A 16,294-nucleotide genomic window follows, 5' to 3' on the forward strand; every position below is an offset into this window, starting at 1 on the left:
AATGTGCTTTTGCAAAGGATGTCTGAAAAAGATGCAGTGCTTCTGTTAAGGTTTATCCCAACACCAATAGCATGACACATTAGAGGTACAGTTTGCAGATGACACAAAAATTGGAGGTTTGTGGACAGCGAAGAAGATTACCTCAGATTACAACAGGATCTGGACCAGATTGGGCCAATGGGCTGAAAAGTGGCAGATGGAGTTTAATTCAGATAAATGTGAGTTGCTGCATTTTGGGAACGCAAAACTTAGCAGGACTTATACACTTAATGGTAAGGTCGTAGGGAATGTTGCTGAACAAAGAGACTTTGGAGTGTAGTTTCATACTTCGTTGAAAGTGGAGTTGCAGATCGATAGAATAGTGAAGAAGGCAGTTGGTATGCTTTCCTTTATTGGTCAGAATATTGAGTACAGGAGTTGGGAGGTCATGTTGCAGCTGTACAGGATGTTGTTGACGACACCTTTGGAATATTGTGTGCAATTCTGGTCTCCATCCTATCGGAAGGATGTCATGAAACTTGACATGGTTTGGAAAAGATTCACAAGTGTTGAAGGATTCGAGTTGTAGGGAGAGGTTGAACAGGCTGGGGCTGTTTTCACTGCAGCGTCAGAGGCTGAGATGTGACTTTGTAGAGGTTTCTAAAATCATGAGGGTCATGGATAGCGTAAATAGACGTGTTTTTCCCTGGGGTCGGGGAGTCCAGAACTAAAGGGCATGATTTAGGGTGAGAGGAGAAAGATATAAAAGAGTCTGAAGGGACATTTTCTTTATGTAAAGTGTGGTGCATGAGCTTCCAGACAAAGTGGTGGAGGCTGGTACAATTACAACATTTAAAAGGCATCTGATGGGTATATAAATAGGACGTGTTTTTAGGGATGGGGCCAAGTGCTGGAAAATGGCACTACATTGGATTGGGATATCTGACTGGCATGGACGAGTTGTACCAAAGCGTCTGTTTCCTTTGTGTACATCTTTATGTCTCTCTACTATGTGGGCTGTTCCCCAGGGTGCACACTGAGACAAATATCTACTTAACCTGGAGGAACATCAACTCGGTGAAATATGCTATTTCGTTTGCCTGGAATTTGTTGGATTTCCAGAGCCCTGACCGAATGTCACAGACTGGCACATTGCATGGTCCAGGTCTACGTGCTGTGGGATATAGGCATAAAGCTCGGGTCAGCTGCCACCAAGGCACAGTGAGGAAAGTCCACCGCTTGAGAAATTTTTCAACAGTTAAAGGTGGGATCTGATCATTTATGGGATCATTCAGGTAGGTCATCTTTATGTAAATATTGACTTTTGAACGTAAGAAATGTTTTTCATTTGTTTGGTAGGGTTGAGTCAAACTGTGATGTTTGTTTGGTTTCTTCACCAAAGCAATGTTTTTGAAAGTAAAAGTAAGTACTAATCTGAAGGAGTTGGGCGATAAGACCAGGGTGAAGGTCCGACTCAGGACGATCTGTTGGAGAAGGTTTCCCATCACCTGTCCTGTGGAGAAGGGCTAGCAGCCAGGACATCAAGATCTTACTTCCATTAATGTGACCACACACCAGTCAGAATATTTCAGTCCCGAAATAAATCATTCACTCTGATGGAGAATAGAGAAACCACTAACCAATTAGTGAAGAGCTTTACTATCCAATTCTTGAAACTGTTGCTCTTCCGGTGATCCATCGTTCTGCCCTGTGTATTGGAAGATAACAGGTGGAGGAGCTGCATTAAAAAGGGAGACAGAAAGCAGGAAACATATGCCAGTTAGCGTATCATGTCACATGGAATCTGTTGGAAGGTATTATAGATTATATTTAGATTACATTACAATGTGGAAACAGGCCCTTCGGCCCAACAAGTCCACACCGACCCGCCGAAGCGAAACCCACCCATACCCCTACATTTACCCCTTACCTAACACTACGGGCAATTTAGTATGGCCAATTCACCTGACCCTGCACATATTTGGACTGTGGGAGGAAACCGGAGCACCCAGAGGAAACCCACGCAGACACAGGGAGAACGTGCAAACTCCACACAGGCAGCCGCCTGAGGTGGGAAATGAACCCAGGTCTCTGGCGCTGTGAGGCAGCAGTGCTAACTGCTGTGCCACCGTGCCGCCCGCACGGGGTTGTGTCTTTGGGGTCCTGAAGGGAGAGGGTGATCAGCTCCATATCGTGATCCACATTGGTAACAACGAAATATGTAGAAAGAGGGAGAGGGATGTAAAGCAGGACTTCAGGGAGCTAGGATGGAAGTTGAAAGCTCGAACAAGCAGAATTGTTTTCTCTGGTTTGTTACCCGTGCCACGTGATAGCTAGGGAAGGAATAGGGAGAGATATCAGCTGAACGTGTGGCTGCAGGGATGGTGCAAGAGGGAGGGTTTCAGGTATATGGATATTTAAGGCTCATTCTGGGGAAGATCCGACGTCTACAAACAGGACAGTACAATGGTGACTGAAAGAACTTTTGACGAGGACTTGTTTACTGAAGTGGTATGGGCTGAGGTTAGAAACAGAAGAGGAGAAGTCCCACTGCTGGGAGTTTTTAAAATAGGTTTCCGTAAAGTTTAAGAAATATGAGGAGAGGATTGGCAAAATGATTCTGGGTAGGAGTGAAAGGAACAGGGTGGTCATTATGGGGCTTCAACTTCGCCAATATTGACTGGAAATGCTCTAACTCTATTACATCGGATACAACAGTTTTTGTCCAATGTGTGCAGAAGGGTTCACTAACACAGGTATATAAGGGGCCGACAAGAGGGGTGGCCACATTGGATCTGGTACTTGGCAATCAACCACGTCAGGGGTTTGATTTAGTTGTAGATGAGCACTTTGGAGAGAGTGCTAAAATTCGATTGTGTTCAGTTTAGCGATGGAAAGCGATCGGTACATGCCACATGGGAAGTGTTGGAGACGGGAGACGGGCAATTATAATGCGATTAGGCAAGACTTAGGAAGCACAGAATGGATTATTAAAATTCAGGTGAAGGGGACAATCGAAATATGGAGCTGGTTTAAGGAACAGATATTGCGTGTCCTTGATAGATATGCCCCTGTCAGGCAAGGAGAAAGTGATAAGGTAAGGTAAGTTTGGTTTACTAAATAAATTGTAACTCTTGTTCAGCGGAAGAGGGAGGTTTATGTGACATTGAGACAAGACGGTTGAGATAAGACGATGGAGAGCTACAGATTGGCTAGGAAGGATTTGAAGAGAGAGTTAAGAGAGCAAGGAGGGGATATGAACAGTTTTTACCAGGTAGAATAAAGGAGAACCATAAAGCTTTCTATAGGTCTGTGAGGAATAAAAGAATGACTAGTGCAAGAATAGGGCCAGTCAAAGACAAAAAGTGGGAAGTTGCATGTGGACACTGTGGAGATCGCAGAGGTGCTAAACGAATATTTCTCATCTGTTTTCGCTCAGGAAAAGGAAAATATTGTAGATGAGTAGGCTAAGTTAAGGGATAGAAAGGATTATTAAAGAGGAGGTGCTAAAAATTCTGGAAGATGTGAAATTAGATAAGTCCCCAGGGCCAGATGGGATTTATCTGAGGATCTTGGGAAGCTAGGGAGGCGATGGTGGAGCCTTTAACCTTGATCTTTGAGTCGTCATTGTCTACAGGTTCAGTACCGGAGGACTGGAGGATTGCAAATTTTGTGCCCTAGTTCAGGAAGGGCAGTAAATATGACCCAGATAGTTATAAACCAGTGAACCTTATGTCTGTTGTAACAAACGCTTTGGAAAGGATTATAAGGGATAGGATTTGTAATCATCTAGCAAGCAACAATTTGATTGGAGATAGTCAACACAGTTTTGTCTAGGGCAGATCGTGTCTCACAAATCTCACTGAGTTTTTGAGAAGGTAAACAAGTACGTGGATGAGGGTAGGGCAGTTGACGTGGTGTTAATGGGCTTCAGTTAAGCCTTTGATAAGGTTCCACGTTGTAAGAGTCTGGATAAATTGCGGAGGCATGGGATTGAGGGTGATTTAGCAGTTTGGATTAGAAATTGACTTTCTGTAAGAAGGCAGTGAGTGGTGGTTGATGGAAAATATTCAGCCTAGAGTCCAGTTACAATTGGTGTGCCATGAAAATCTGGTTTGGGACCACTGTTGTTTGTCAATTTCTATAAATGACTTGTACACAGACATAGGTGAATTGGTTAGTATGTTTGCAGATGACACTAAAGCCGGTGGAGTGGGGGACAGTGTGGAAGAATGTTGCAGGTTACAGAAGAACTGCAGGTAAAATGCAGAATTGGGCTGAGGTGGCAAATGAAGTTCAATGCAGATAAATGTGAGCTGATTCACTTTGGGAAGAGTAACAGGAAGGCAGAGTACTGTGTCAATGGAAAGATTCTTGGCAGTTTGGATGTGCAGAGGTGTCTTGGTGTCCATGCACATATATCCCTGGAAGTTGCCACCCAGTTGATAGTGCTGTTTAGAACGCATATGTGTGTTGGGTGACATTGGGAGAGGGATTGAATTCCAGAGCTGTGATATCATGCTGCAACTGTACAAAATGTTAGTGCAGCTTCACTTGGAATATTGTGCACAATGCTGGTCGCCACATTACAGGAAGGATGTGGAGGCATTGGGAAAGGTACAGAGGAGATTTACCAGGATGTTGCTTGTCTGGAGGGAAGGTCTTACGAGGAATGGCTGAGGGACTTGGGTCTTTTCTCATTGAAAAGAAGAAGCCTTATAGGGGATTTAATGGGGAAATACAAGATGTTCAGAGGATTAGATAGGATGGACAGTGTGAGTCCTTTCCTAGGATGATGACTTGTATGAGGAGGCATAGCTGCAAGTTGATGGGTGATGGATTTAAGACAGATGTCAGAGACAGGTTCTTCACTCAGAGAATGGTAAGGCTGTGGAATTCCCTGCCTGCCAATGTATTTAACTAAGCCACATTCGGTTCATTTAAACAGTCCTTGGATAGGTATATGGATGATGATGATGGGATAATGTAGGAGGAAGGGCTTACAGTGGTTTGCAGGTCGGCGCAACATTGAGGGCTGAAGGTTCTGTTCTACACTGTATTGTACTATGTCCTGTACATAATATAATATACAAACATACATAGTATATTTGGATCTTCCCCTGGAATGTTTTCCACCTGCATGCTGGAGACTCAAAGAGGAGTTTCACTATTCTCCAACCTGTGTAAACCTTTGAGCGCCTCAATAGTTTCTGGAGCCAGCAGTCTCATATTCCCTTGCCAACCCACTGATCATGCTCTCAGAGAGCACAGTTTTGATGTGCAGTACAGAAACAAGTAAGGTATAATGAGCGGATAGACTTACCTGGTCTGTTCTGCACGAAATTTCCAACATGCAACTCTATTTATGTAGAAGCACGCACACCTCCAATACGGAATATTATTTATGTAATAACACAAACAGTTTGAATATGCAACAATATTTATGAATGAACACGAACAACACCATTGCATAATAATGTTTACATATACATAAACAGCTTTAATGACCGTATCTCAACTGAAACAGTACCAATACAAAACAATATTTACGGACAAACACCAACAGTTAGAATACACATGAACATTTATACAGAAACAAAAACACTTCAAATGTGCGCTAATATTCACCCATAAGCACGAATACTTCCAATCTATAACAACATTTATGTAAAACAAGGACAGCGCCGTCTGCAATAATCGTACGCAAACAGGTCCAATGCATGATGATGTTTATTTTTATATACGAGAAATTCCAATACAGAATAGTATTTATGCATGGCCACAATGTAATCCAACATACAACAACACGAATACATTATATATAAACATATACGTGCATTTATTTGTAGAACACATGTATGTATAACATGTAATGTTGTTTACATGAATGATTAAAGAGTGGAAGCGAATGTGCTGTAGCCAGGTTTGTGGATGACATAAAAATAGGTGGGAAGGCAAATTACGAGAGGGGTACAAACAGTTTAGAGAGATATTCATAGGTGAACTATTTGTACCAGAATTTGTCAAATAGGAAATCACGTTGCATAGTGTGAATTTGCTCATTTTGGAAATTCGAACAGCAGAACAGAACAACATCCTAAGAGAGAAAAGTTTTCAGAAAGCTGAAACAAAAGGAGACTTGAGATTAAATATGCACAAAACACAGCAAACTAGCACAGAAGTGCAGCAGGTAATCTAGAAGTCTGATGGAATATTGGATCTTATTTCAAGGGGGTCAGAGTGTAAGTGCAGGGAAATCTTCCTGCTTCTGTACAAGGTACTGATAGAGTCCTGTGAGCAGTTTTTGTTCCCATATTGAAAGAAAGAAGATCCAACATACAATGTTTATAAAAGGCATAACAAGTCAAACTGACAACAGTGTTTAGGTATAGCTGCAAACATATTCAGTGCAAAACTGTATTTACATAGAGACACAAATGTCTCCAACATACAGCACTCTCTATATACAGTGACACGGACACGTCATACGTATAACAGTTGTTATATATTGAGCCAAAACCTACAACAGACAATTATATTTACATACAGGCACAAACATTTCGATGCTATTGCATGAAGAATTTGCAATATGTTACATGAAGCATTCAGAATCAAGTAGACAAATGCATGGTGCAAATTAATATCACAAGAACTTTGAACTATTTAAACTGGGTGAGGCACAGGAGTTTTTATTAAAATTTCCAGAAGATGCATGTAGAATAGAGAGTATGGAAAGGGACAGGAACAGAACTTCAGGCACATAAGGTAATGGGACAATATGAGAAGAATAGCAGTCAGTGAAGGACGAAGAGTGTTGTATTTAAATGTATGCAACATATGAAACAAGATAAATGAGTTTATAGCGCAAGTTGAAATTGGCAGCTACAATGTTGACGTGATACGACATGGCATTGAACTCCTCTGTTCATTAAAGCAAACACCCAGAAAAGCTCGCCTCACCTCGTAGTCTCTTAAAGTATGAACGAGCAAGAACTCACAAATTCCACTATTTGAAGAAAATAATATCAATTTAGATTTTTTAACTCTAAAATTGAACATTAAACAAAAACTATTTGCAATTCTCAACTCTCCTTTCCCTTCTCTGCTTATTATCTGTCTTCCAATCTACAACAGTATGCTGTTCTAATAAGACACTGACTGAAATTACGTCAACTTAGTTTCAAAACCACACAGCGGCTGTCACTTCTGTGACTTTACTTTTCCAGCTGAAGATCTCCCGGGATCATCACCTTTCTTTTTACTGTGAATATATTTCATATGAAAAGGTAGGTTGGATAGAGAGTATTTCCGAATTTGTTGGTCTCAGTCGGTGGCATATACCCTTTGTCCAGTTTCCAAAATGCATGTTTTTTTTATATCCCAACATCGGATCATTTCAGTGGTTCAATGTTGGCAAAACAATAAATTCAAACTTGATTGGTTTTTTTTATTCTGGGGCATAATTTAAACTGATTTGTTAAATTCGAATTGTTGTCAAAACAGTCTTCCAACTCAGGCATCTATTTCCAATACAATCTGGGACTATGATCTCGTCATAGACACAGGTGCCTGTAAGCTCTCAGTTCATTCAATTTCTCTTACATGTCCTGCACACTCATTCAGCTCCGTAACAGAGCTCATCACAGTAATGCGTTTGCAAGGGGTTTATGGATGGGCAGTAAATACCCAAGAATACATATCCCATTAAAAGTAACAAGAAATGGTCAAAGAGGGTTGCATTGCCTTGTCAATAAGAAGACTTTTTGAGACCCCTGTTTATTTCTCTTTCCTTCTACCCCTACACTACTGCCTAACTGTGGTTGTGTTTATTTTCCCCAGCATTCATATTGTGTGTGTGTGCAGGTGTGAGACATGTTGAAGTGCAACAGGTGTGCAAATCTTTATTCAATTTCCACCACCAGGAAGAAAGGAAACACCCGAGTGAGACAGTTGTTTATTTTTTTCCTTTTTATTACTTTTTTTCCACAGAGTGAACTGGATGTCTGACACTCCTGTTTCTTTTTTATTCCCCCACACTAGCTCCTAACTGCGGAAGTGCTTATTTTCCCCCTAGCACCCATTTTGTGTGTGTGCAAGTGTGAGACACAGTGAAAGACAACAGGTGAAAAAAATCTTTATTCAATTTCCACCATCAGGAAGAAAGGAAACATCCGAGTGAGACCCTTGTTTATATCTGTCATACAGGGCTCTGTTATGGGCCCTGGTTAACAGCACCAAGCAGGGATTTCATATTCGATTAGATCTACCAGGTCCTTGTTCTAAACGCTACAGAAGGCATTTAGAGGGACAGGATGTATTTAGAAAGGCATAATGCGATTAGGGATCAACCATAAGGCTTTGTGCGTGGAAAATAATATCTCCCTAACTGGATTGAGTTTTGAAGAAGTGACGAATACGACTGATGAAGGAAGAGTGGTGGATGCTCTCTGCAGTGACTTCAGCAAGGTATTCGACAAGGGTCCGTGTGACCAGTCGGAACTCGTTCCACTGTGACATGCAATTTATGTTCATTGGATGTGAAGACAGGATGGATGGTTGTAAGTTGTAAGTTTGCAGGTGACACCAAAATTGATGGTGGAATAGGCATTAAAGAAGGTCGTCTCAGAGTGCAACAGGACCTTGATTAGATGGGCCATTGTGCTGAAGCGTGTCAAGGGGAGTTTAATATAGAGAAATGTGAATTTCTACAATTTGGCAGTGCAAATCAGGGCTGGGAATGATTTGCAGGTAGACAGATATTCCTTGGATCATCGGAGGCCTAGGATTGTAGAGATTATAAAATTACAAGGTTGATGTGTCTAGCCAGGTCTTTTTCCAAAACTAAAATGTTTTGAAGGAAAGAAGAACTGAAAAACGTTTTCACGTACATAAACCCAGACATATCGGAACCCGTGCCTTTAGGACCCGTCTGAAAAAAAAAAACAAGCTCTAAATAAACGTGGTGATGGGGCAACATTGTCAAAATCTGTTTATAAAAAAAATGCACAAATTGAATTCCATATCTCATTCACCTAGATAATCTGGCCTATAAGTCCTCACATGGCCCTTAATGTCTAATGCCACGTTTCTAGCGCTCCCTGTGATTATGCATGGTCAGCAGTAGATTTAAATTCTTTTATTCCTCAGCTATCCATATCTTCCTTGAATAATTTTGATGTAAAATTTGCAAATCTGTGAGTCGTCCGTATCTGTTGAAAAAATTGAGTTACTCCTCCACAATCCCTTTAGCTCAGATATTGCATAATGGAGTGGCCTCTGGAAATCTAGTGGGCTCATTTATTATTGTAATTCTCACTCTTTGTTTTAGGTAGGGGTCCTATGCAATCAGTTAAGACTCTTTAAAAGTGTTCAGCAAACGCAGGAATAGGTATTAAAGGTACGGGTTTCTCCACTCTTCACTTGACACTCTAATCTCACTCTACATAAATGAGCATTTGTTCTCTCGCCGCGTTGCTGGCACGTTTTCAGGGAATAGCCCTTCAGAGCTACATATTTCATCATATTTTAACATCAAAGATTGAGCGGATCCTGCATCTCTTAACCTTTTAACCACTTTACCTGCTGCTCCTGGCCTACGCAAAAAAAAGCTTAGCCTACGCAGGTTCATAGTTTAAGAAGAGCTGGCACTTCCTCTATAACCGATCTCCGACCAGATTGTACAGTCTGGTGCATCTTTGTAGCCCCCACTGTGCTTTCCGTTACCATTCCAACAAACTACATGGCTTATCCTATTTTCCTAACACAACAATGCTGTGGTTTCATGTGTCCTGCTTTATTATCGTGAAAAGACTGGACTCTTTGTACATGTGTTTCCCCTTCAAAGGTTTTTTTTAACCCCGTGGTAAGTTATCCACACGATCTCCACAAGAACTGCATTTCCCTTACAACGTGAGGACTTCTCTTTTCGTCAATTTCTATCCCTTACGGATTGGAATTGACGTTGGATGCCAACATTTGATTTCACAACCAACCCAAAATCATTGGGCATTTCAACTGATAATTGTGCCGTTTTCATTGTCTGCTCTTGCACATGAGTACTTGTTACATCAGGAAGTAAACGTTTGAAATCCATCAACATAATTGTCTTTCCTCGAGCGTCATAGGTTTGATGATTTTTTTTTCTGTTAACCACCAATCAAAATTAACTTGTTTGATGATTTCAACATGTAAGTTTGACCAGGCCCCTTCATTATTTTCCTGAAATGCTGTCTGTAGGATTCTAGCACATTCTCATATGCACTTAAAATGGCTTTACGCTCCAGATCCATCTTATGGTATGATATAAATACCTCACTAGATCTACCTTAGAGTTTTATTTTGACTAATAAGAGTCACATGGTCACTGGCCACTTTAATTGTTTAGCCACATTATGAAATGAGATGAGAAACAGCTTCTGCATCCTTCTCCTCAAATTGAGGCAATACTTGAATATATTTAATCAGATCCAAGATAGCCTTGCAAAACCAAACCAAACCAAACCTTGAACTGGGAGAATTAACCGCTCCCCTTTCATATACAAGTGTTAAAAAGAAAAGCTTAAAAGCCCCCTCACGTATATATTTCCAGACATATCGGAACTTCTATCTTTATGAGACCTTTTGAAAAAAGACCCAAGAATAATGTAACCTTGTTTAATTAGCGGCATTAATTCACGCCATAATCTGACGCAATTTTAAGCTACAAGAAAGATAAAATAACATACTTAGATCAAGTTAATCTTCATTCATCGTGGTCTACAGGGTCCCTTCTCGTGGTCTTCCGTAACCAGGAGTCCCTCATCCACGGACTGACAAAGCCAAAGTTGACGACCCACTGATGCCACCATGAGACCACACGCCAGGCCAACTACAGCAACGTGTCACAGCTCCAGATCGACTACAGCCAAGATTCCATTCTCCAAGCCAACAAAATGATGAGTTCCCACCAACAGTGTTCCGGCCTCCCAGACATCAGGAAGATTAATGAAACAAAATGAAAACAATACACAAAAAGGAGAGAGCGAAAAGGAATCTCTCCCCCCACCCCCGTCAACGTAAACACTACCTGCACCTTGCCTGCTGGAGTTGGAGTCATATCTGACGGATCCCAACGGTGCAGGCCCTAGCTTCTGCTCAGTTTCCTCATGGCCTGCCCTTCATTGCGTATTTCCCTTTCTTGCTCAGTTAGTTATTTCTTTGAATTGAAGTAACAATGCACTTTTCAGGATTCTTGGGGTTAGAGATACTGATATCTTGAATTATCGTGGGTTCCCAGTAATACTCCATTGAGTGCAATTTATGCACCAGGATCTGCCGTTAGTATTCACTCGTCCTTTCTCAGGAGAGGGAGTTTCAGGACGAGGCAGAAAAAGAACCACACTCTGACAAACATTCACATCCTACCACACGTACAGAAATACAGTTACATAAGTAGACATTACAAACCAACATGCAAAAGGTAACAGAAACATTGTTATATACGCACATGATCATACTCAAACATAGTTACAGAACTGCACAATTAGATGCAGATATTGAGCGACACATAAACACACACACACACACACATCCTGCTGGAGATAGAGAAAAATCTTGACACATGGACAGACAGCGAAATGTAGTCTGAACAATACAATCACCTGTTTGAACAGGAGCACCGGCAGGCAGAGACACATGCGGATTCCCACAATAATACCCCGAGACAGGTAGACATGGAGTCACAGAACCATCTTGAGACGCTGACAGTAATGCAAACACTCAGTAGACGCACATGTGCTAGGAATGCAATGATTTACAGTCACACACTCAACTACTTAATGAACATACACACAGACAGAAGCACATCAGATGCACATGAGCAAAACACACACACAGCTTCACGACCGTAAAGCACAGTACTGACCTTGAGGTGCTGGTGTTAGACTGGGGTGGACAAAGTTAAAAATCGCACAACACCAGGTTAAAGTCCAATAGGTTTATTTGGAAGCACTAACTTTCAGAGCGCCGCTCCTTCCAACAGGTGATGAAAGAGTGGCAGTCTCATAGCTCGTAGTTCCAAATAAACCTGTTGGACTTTGACCTGATGTTGGGTGATTTTTAACATAAAGTACAGCAGCAGACACATAAGTAGAAGTAGTCACAGTCACAGAAACATACAAACGCAAGAAGGATAAAACGAGGGACATTCCCACAAAAACAATGAAGCCGCCTACACACAGAGACTGTAACACACCGAAAGAGAAAGAAACACAGACAATCTTCCGCACTGACATTGGGGCGGGGAGGAGGTGGAATGGGGAGTGGCTTGGTGGGAGAGAGAGGAAGAGAGACAACCAAAGTGCCACAGATGAATGAACAAAACGTTACAGAACTATACTTCATATTGTGTCACGGTATTGCTCGTTGTGACCAAGCATGTTGTGTTCTCCAAAATCACTTACTGCAGTAAAATCAATGACTGAAGGGATGAGGAAGGGACTTGAGTCAATGCACGTAAAAATAAGCTAAACTGAGTCAAAATTCTGATTTAGTCAATGAGAGCACGTGACGAAGAGAGCGAGAGAGAGAGAGAGGGAGAGAGAGAGAAGGAGATAGACAGAGACATAGGAAGAATTAGACAGCGAGACAATGAGTGAGATAGACAGAGAGACTGAGCGAGTCAGACAAAAAGTGAGAGAAACAGTGTCAGAGAAAGACCGAGAGAGAGAGAGAGAGAGAGAGAGAGCACGAGAATAACAGAAGGAGAGACTGACAGCAAGAAACTGGGAGATAGGGAGAGCGATAGAGATAGAGGTAGTGAAATAGAATGACAGACAAAAAGAGGCAGAGAAGGACAGGGAGTGACACAATAGCAGATAGAAAAAGGTAGGGAAAAGTGTTGTGAGTGGACAGAAGTTTGGCTTAAGAAACCCTTTCAAGAATAAATACAACAACAGAAAATTATTTCATATTTCGATGAGAGCATCACCAGCATCTGGAGTCTTTCTCTTGTTGTAATAAAGTGTTTATTGGGAGTTGTACCGAGAGAGACTGACAATCATCATAATACAGTCGGGACTGTTTCTGCCCCTATCTCGCCTCCACTGCAGGGGAAATGCAGAGACCCCTCCTGCCAGTGTTTAGCACTCATCCACAAGACATTCCGTGAATACCCAATGTTTCAACTACACGCATCAAATCACTTCTCCAGCCTCTTTCCATTCTATACTGCTCCTGTTAGTTACCTCTTGTCTCATTACCAGCTGTACCTTTGTGATATCGTCAATAATTTTAATGTAGAGATGGATAGGCTGTTGTTCAGGTGTGAAAGGGGATGGGTGGAGTGAACCTCCGGGACAGACGTGAATGTTGATTTGATGTTGTAATTGGATTATCCATGATATTCTGGAATGGCAGGAAGACCAGAATCGAAAGGCTGAATGACCTGGTACTGCTCATTTTCTGTTTGTCTCCGTATGTGACAATCCATCAGGCAATCAGGGACAGTAGCATGTTTCTGAGCATATTAAATGGTGACTGCATTCGCTCTCCCCTTCCCAACTCGGTGTCATACTCGGATTTATGTGATTGTGCTGATGGAATCCTCGCATACGTATGCAGTTTCTGCTCTGGAAACACTGTAGACCTCCCTGAGGTATTTTGCTGAGTCATTAAGAGAACAAATTTACGAGACCAGTTCTTGCACCGCACTCCTGAATTTTGCTCTGAACTTGGACAGTGTTATTGCATAAAATAATGTGTTCGTACTGCAGCTGAAATCCTTGAGTACGTATCCAATTTGTTCATAAGCACCAATAGTTGTTCCATTAATGACATAGTATAGGAAACTTGTACCGTACAGTAACCACAGAAGTATGAAGCTGATGGATATGGTGAAGAGGGAAATCACTGACTTCCTTCGGTTCTCCATCTCCACATCTTTGTGACTCTCCCCCTTGCTGTTACACCTCAGTGTCCTGCGGACTCGACTAGCCACGAAAATGTGCCTGACTGTCAGAGTGTTCATCAACAGAATTAACACGAATGGGACGAAAGGTGTTAAAATGTTATCAAGCCAGTTATATCCCTGCCACTTGGGATCAGTAAAAAAACTTGACTTTGTTTGGCAGCCCCACGGAACATTGCCAATTATCCTCTCAGGTTGAAACCGAAAATAGAAGGGAATGTTTACTGAACAAAACAGAATGCTAATTGTAGCTAGAGTCAGAGCCAAGGTTTTCTCTGTCCAACATATTCTCTTAAGTTTCTGGCAGCAAATGACCACATTCGCTGGAAGCATTCGGTGTCAAGAGTAAAATAAACTGAAACAATATGTAGTTACGCATGTTTGCATGATTATAGTCAATTTAATGTATACGTGTGCTGTAGAGTAGTAACAGTTTAAAATTAAGGAGTTTTAAAATGAAACTGTTTTTGGATATTGATGGTTCATTTTTGTTAAGGGGCGAGGCATAATGATGTCGCTCCTTTAACAAAGTTAGTTGGCTTTTTTTCACGAGAAAGAAAATCAGCCATTCTGAAATGTCTAGGTTTGAAAGGTTTTAAGGTTAATTTGATTATTACTAACAAATACTGCCTAACACAAAAGGGTTTCAAGTTTTAAAGAATTGTACAATGAAAGGGGAGTGGCCAGTTCTCCCAGCTCAGCTGAACTCTGGTTTGGTTGGTTTCAGCAGTCTGGCTGTTCACTGAAAACAGTCAGTCACTTTGAGGCTGCTGGTCCAAGAAATAGCTACATGGGAGAAGATGTTCCATGCTGAATCCTGCTGCCATCTCTCTCTCCCTCTGTCGCCTGTTAGACTCTGTGTTTGATTTTACCTTTTGTGCCAAATAGTCTTTATGAGGATTGTTGAAGGAATTTGGAACAAGCATCGTTACGTTGGGATAGTCTGTTGAGTTTAAGTATAGGTTAAGCCATTATCTATCCTGTTCTTTTTTCTTTGGGTGTCATTCGATAATACTGCAATTTTTTTGTTTTAAATTACGTGGCTGAGCCAACCGCATCACACTTGGAATATTCACCCTCCACCTGCTCTGTACAACTTGCAAAGTTAGGGTCTGGATTACTTTCTTAAAATGTTTTAAGGGAGGTTTGGCCTGGTCCATAACAAATGCAAGTTGGAAATCCCATATATACAGAAAATCCCAGTCTGAATTCCTCAAATCCATCCGAGTTTTCAAAAGGTAAGAACAGACCAAGCTAGAGGGCTCAATAAATGATATACTCCGCCGCCTGTGTCAAGTCTAAAAAAAAAACAAAACAGCATACAAAGTGAAGCAGAGCATGATAGCAGACAAAGACACATCTCACCTTGATGTGGTCAATACTTTCTCTGCTCGGTTCGAGCAAAATGCCAATGGCGTGTTGTCACCTGTTCTGTCAGGCCCCAATACACATGTTTCCTTGGTGACTGTTGCAGACGTCAGATTCGTCTTCCTGAGAGTGAACCTAAGGAAAGAGACGTGCCTGGGTAGTGGCCTCGGCCGTACTTTCGAACCTATGTGCAGGCATTTCACTGACATCTTCCACCTCTCCCTCTGATAAGCTGGAATCGGTACCTGCTTCAAAAGGACCACCATCATTTCAGTACCAAAGAAAGTGCATGCAACGTACCTTAATGGCTACCACCCCGTGCTTCTGACTTCTATATCGTCATGAAGTGCTTCGAGACGCTAATCATAGTCCACATCAGCTCGAGCCTCCCAGCCTGCCTCAATCCCCTGCAATTTGCCTAACAACGCAGCAGGTTAACTGTTGACGCCATTTCCATTGCTCTGCACTCATCCTTGCAACATTTGAACAACACGGACATCTATGTCAGACTCCAACTCATCGCCTACAGCTCAGGCTTCAACACCATAATCCCCTTCAGAATGATCACAAAGCTCCAACAACAACAATGTCTCGGCTCTGCCTCTGCAATTGGATCATCGGTTTCCTGACCCACAGACTACACTCAGTGAAAACCGATGACTGCACTTTCCTCAGGATAACACTCAACACTGGAGCCTCCCAAGGATGCAGTCTCCACACGCAGCTGTACTTCCTCCACACCCATGACTGCGCTGTAAAATTTAGTGCAAACACTATCTTCAAGTTTGCTGATGACACCACCGTGGGAGAACGGTTATCAAATAAAGATGATTCAGAATACTGAAAGGAGATAGAGTGCTTGGTGACGTGGTGCAATATTAACAACCTCTATCTGGGTGTTAGCAAAACAAAAGAACTGGTTAGTGACTTAAGAACGAAAGGAGTAGAAAATGTCCACATCTCGATTAATTGATCACAAGTTGAGAAGATTGAGAGCGTCAA

The 16,294-nt window shown here is 41.8% G+C and overlaps 1 pseudogene; it reads right to left on the reverse strand.

Annotated features, from left to right (window-relative positions):
- LOC148133886 (uncharacterized) overlaps positions 1-13,984 on the reverse strand; it is a 47,855-nt pseudogene extending 33,871 nt beyond the window's left edge.
- Between the last annotated feature and the right edge of the window lie 2,310 nt (positions 13,985-16,294).

Source organism: Chiloscyllium plagiosum, unplaced genomic scaffold (assembly GCF_037043375.1).
Source record: "Chiloscyllium plagiosum isolate Xiang-an unplaced genomic scaffold, Cpla_swu_hap1 HiC_scaffold_186, whole genome shotgun sequence".
NCBI lineage: Eukaryota > Metazoa > Chordata > Chondrichthyes > Orectolobiformes > Hemiscylliidae > Chiloscyllium > Chiloscyllium plagiosum.